Source organism: Schistocerca serialis, chromosome 4 (assembly GCF_023864345.2).
Source record: "Schistocerca serialis cubense isolate TAMUIC-IGC-003099 chromosome 4, iqSchSeri2.2, whole genome shotgun sequence".
NCBI lineage: Eukaryota > Metazoa > Arthropoda > Insecta > Orthoptera > Acrididae > Schistocerca > Schistocerca serialis.
In genome coordinates, this window is record NC_064641.1 from 957,698,489 (window position 1) to 957,702,799 (window position 4,311).

General features: G+C 43.3%; 1 non-coding gene across 1 annotated transcript; it reads right to left on the minus strand.

Moving 5' to 3' along the window:
* Positions 1-2,211: 2,211 nt before the first annotated feature.
* On the minus strand, positions 2,212-2,285 carry Trnas-cga (transfer RNA serine (anticodon CGA)). The gene has a single exon. It is a non-coding gene; the product is annotated as a tRNA-Ser (tRNA).
* Between the last annotated feature and the right edge of the window lie 2,026 nt (positions 2,286-4,311).

Below are 4,311 nucleotides of genomic sequence, written 5' to 3' on the forward strand. Positions count from 1 at the left end.
TCGTTAGAGACTGAAATACATACGTGATGTTATATTAAATCCGTAACGAGTGAGATTCGTTTAAGTAAAATATATTTGCTTCTGCTGAGTTTTGTTGTGTTTCCGGTTAAACAAGGAATTAAACGAATTAATGGGACGCAGATTAATTTTCAGCCATATATTCGCTTGCCGTGCATCTGGTGCCTGTTTAATGCCGCGCGGCAAACAGGTAAACAAACATTTGCCTTTGAGCGAAAACATCCTATATTAACCACTTCAGGCGCACGCAGATAGCAGAGAGCTTCACGGACGCAGTGCGGGACGCACTGAGCCTGTTTGGTGTGGTTCAACACAGCTGAACAGCTCAATGGCCTTTCGCCAGCATGTTTTCCCGTACAGGGGTAAATTAAATTCGACTGTAAGGCAGTTTGTTTAAAGACACGGTTATGATCATTATCGTTGTTATGGAAATCGTTATTGCTACTATCGTTGTACAGCACGCCTGTAGTCATCATTGTTGAATACCTGCAGTTAAACAGACTAATGCAAGCGAGAAGTTAGTTCACAGGTGTGGTATTGCAGCTGGACAAATAGCATGTGCCGTTAAAACTTACTATAGCTCGCCGTGTGAGCCAGATCTACTGGGCTGTACTAAGCAACTCTCAGAATTAAAGGGCAAAGTGTGATTATAGTTTTCGCCGCTACACGCTCTGACAACTAGCGACTGTCAAATTCTTCGGACCAGTAAGGTGACATTACTTTTCCATCCTTACAGAATTATAATATTTTCATTTTTCTACAAAGAGAAAACTGTTGTACTGCGGGAGAATTCTACTACTAGACATTGTAACCTCTCAACATTTAATTATATATATATATATATATATATATATATATATATATATATATCATTCACATTCAGCGTAACCTCCCAATAAAAAAAAATGTGACTCATATACAACCTTTCAATAATTAGCAGACTGTGAATCTAAAGTGGTAAATTTGGACATTAGCAGAGCTGCGTCATGGCCCTGAAAGATCAATCTGAATAAACTGAAAATTCTTACCTCAGTGATACCGCCGGATAACGCGTATATATCTGCTCCTATGAGAAATTTTTATGGCACAGCCCAGTGCAACGCTGGCCGCTAGATTTGTCATGTATAAAAGGAAACAACTGATTTTTCTTTACAATACTCGGAATGACCATGGATTGGAGAAATTAGTAATATTTTAAATTGAGATGAATGATGGTCAAAAGTTAATTTTTATAAGAAGGATTATTACTAAGACATTTTTTTAAAAAACATTTACATGGGAATTGATATTACTACAGCACATACGCGCGAAGCTGCTTTTATCTTATAAAAATGGTTCAAATGGCTCTGAGCACTATGGGACTTAACATCTGTGGTCATCAGTCCCCTAGAACTTAGAACTACTTAAACCTAACTAACCTAAGGACATCACACAACACCCAGTCGTCACGAGGCAGAGAGAAAATCCCGGACCCCGCCGGGAATCGAACCCGGGATTTACCTTATACTACAACGCTCAAGCACCGCCATCTCTCCCCACGACCGACCCAGCCAACTCCATACACACGACCGCTAGCTACAACTTACTCTTACTGCCACACACTTCCTACTGGATACAACACTGTTCTCTGGTCTGAGATTCTCTTACAGCTTACATTTGGCAGGCAGCACGTGAGCAATCCATCGAAATTATATCTGCTCGAGTGCGCTAGCAATATATTCCTTAGTCCTGGACGTCTTACAACATTAGTAAGAATTATATCTCACAGAAGAGAGAGAAGTTTTAATGCACTAGACAAGTTACTACGTAAAGATATTATCAGTCTTCCAACAATGTAGAGATCTCAAAAATCTCTTTGACCAGGTTGGTTTCTGCTATTACTGTACATTGCAAAATTTTATTTCTTAATTTATTTATCGCATGGCAATACGTATATAAAGATTACAAAAGCACTAAACGTCAACATTTAAGTACAGCTATCCTGCATAAAATAACACAAACAGCAACAGCTATAGATGGACATCAAGGTCTTTTATGTATTTCACAACATCATACGTCGCTGTGAGGAAGCCTCCGAAAGGACCCTTGGAGGCACCTGCGGGACATGTCGATACAGCATGAGCAACTAGAATGAGATTTTCACTCTACAGCGGAGTGTGCGCTTATATGAAACTTCCTGGCAGGTTAAAACTGTGTCCGGACCGAGACTCGAACTCGGGACCTTTGCCTTTCGCGGGCAAGTGCTCTACCAACTGAGCTACCCAAACACGACTCAAGGCCCGTCTTCACAGCTTTAATTCCGCCAGTACCGCGTCTCCTACCTTCCAAACTTCACAGAAACTCTCCTGCGAACCTTGCAGAACTAGCACTCCTGGAAGAAAGGATATTGCGGAGACATGGCTAAGCCAAGGTAGGAGACGAGGTACTGGCGGAATTAAAGCTGTGAAGACGGGCCGTGAGTCGTGCTTGGGTAGCTCAGTTGGTAGAGCACTTGCACGCGAAAGGCAAAGGTCCCGAGTTCGAGTCTCGGTCCAGCACACAGTTTTAATCTGCCAGGAAGCATGAGCAACTGTCTTTCGTTCCGCACCACAGTGATACGACGGTGATGAAGATTTGCCCCACCTGTAGAGAGTGCCTCCACATCGTCCATGCCCGTTCGGATGCGGTTCAAGATAGTCCAAACTGCCCGAGGCTGGTCGAATCCAGGAGGTTCCTGTGGACGCAGGGCAGCTTCAGGCATTGTGGATAACAGTTTTGTTGCCAGCAGCGTTTCCAGTTATCGATGGCACTGAATTCAGTTTCCAAGAGAGTCCTGGCTGTGATGAGCGTGGGTTGTCTTCTCGCAACGCAGGGAGTACGTCGTCCATTATTGGAACGTCATAGCTATGACCAGTCTTCTGGTATTCATGCAGTAGCGCGCTCTTCCGTCTGATGTCAAGAGGTGGAATGTGGCTCAAGATAGGTAGCCAAAATGTGGGAGTAGATCGTATTGACGCGATAACCAATGCACATGGCGCGTTGTACGTCTATCTATTTTACATGCGGACTATTAAGCCAGACAGGCGCACAGTACTCTGCTGCTGATACCCGGAGACAGTCTGCTGACGAACTCCAGCGAGAGATGCAGGATTGATGAAGGATGATGTTTCTGGTTTTGAACTTAACAGATGCTCGCGTCAAGTGCTCTTTAACGGAAAGTGTCCTGTCAAACGTGATCTCAAGGTATTCTGGGTGCATATTATGATTAAGGTTGTCTCCTTCATAATCGACATCGAGGGCTCTGCGTCCCAAACTATTGGACAGATGAAAATATGAAACTCCTGTTTTATTTGAGTTCGGTTGTAACCTCCATTAGTGGAAATAGTGGCTTAAGATTTGTTGTTGTTGTTGTTGTCTTCAGTCCTGAAAAAATGGTTCAAATGGCTCTGAGCACTATGGGACTCAACTTCTGAGGTCATTAGTCCCCTAGAACTTAGAACTAGTTAAATCTAACTAACATAAGGACATCACACACATCCATGCCCGAGGCAGGATTCGAACCTGCGACCGTAGCAGTCGCGCGGACCCAGACTGAAGCGCCTAGAACCGCTTGGCCAACCGGTCCGGCTGGAATTATTACATTCTTCTTGAAGTCTGAGGGTATTTCGCCTGTCTCATACGTCTTGCTCACCAGACGGTAGAGTTTTGTCAGGACTGGCTCTCCCAAGGCTGTCAGTAGTTATAATGGAATGTTGTCTACTCATGGGGCTTTGTTTCGACTCAGGTCTTTCAGTGCTCTGTCCCTTCCACCTTTCTGCTTTCCTTCTTTGCTTAGAACTGGATTCCATCTGAGTTCTTGATATACATATAAGTGGCTATCTATTCTCCAAAGGTCTCTTTAATTTTCCTGTAGGCAGTGTCTATCTTATCCCTAGTGAGATAAGCCTCTACATCCTTACATTTGTCCTCTAGCCATCCCTGCTTAGCCATTATGCACTTCCTGGCGATCTCATTTTTGTGACGTTTGTATTCCTTTTTGCCTGCTTCATTTACTGCATTTTTATATTTTCTCCTTTCATCAATTAATTTCAATAATTCTTCTGTTACCCAAGGATTTCTACTAGCCCTCTTCTTTTTACCTAATTCATCCTCTGCTGCCTTCACTACTTCATCCCTCAGAGCTACGCACTCTTCTTCTACTGGATTTCTTTCCCCCATTCCAGCCATTTGTTCCCTTACGCTCTCCCTGAAACTCTGTACAACCTCTGGTTTAGTCAGTTTATCTAGGTCCCATCTCCTTAATTTCTCACCTTT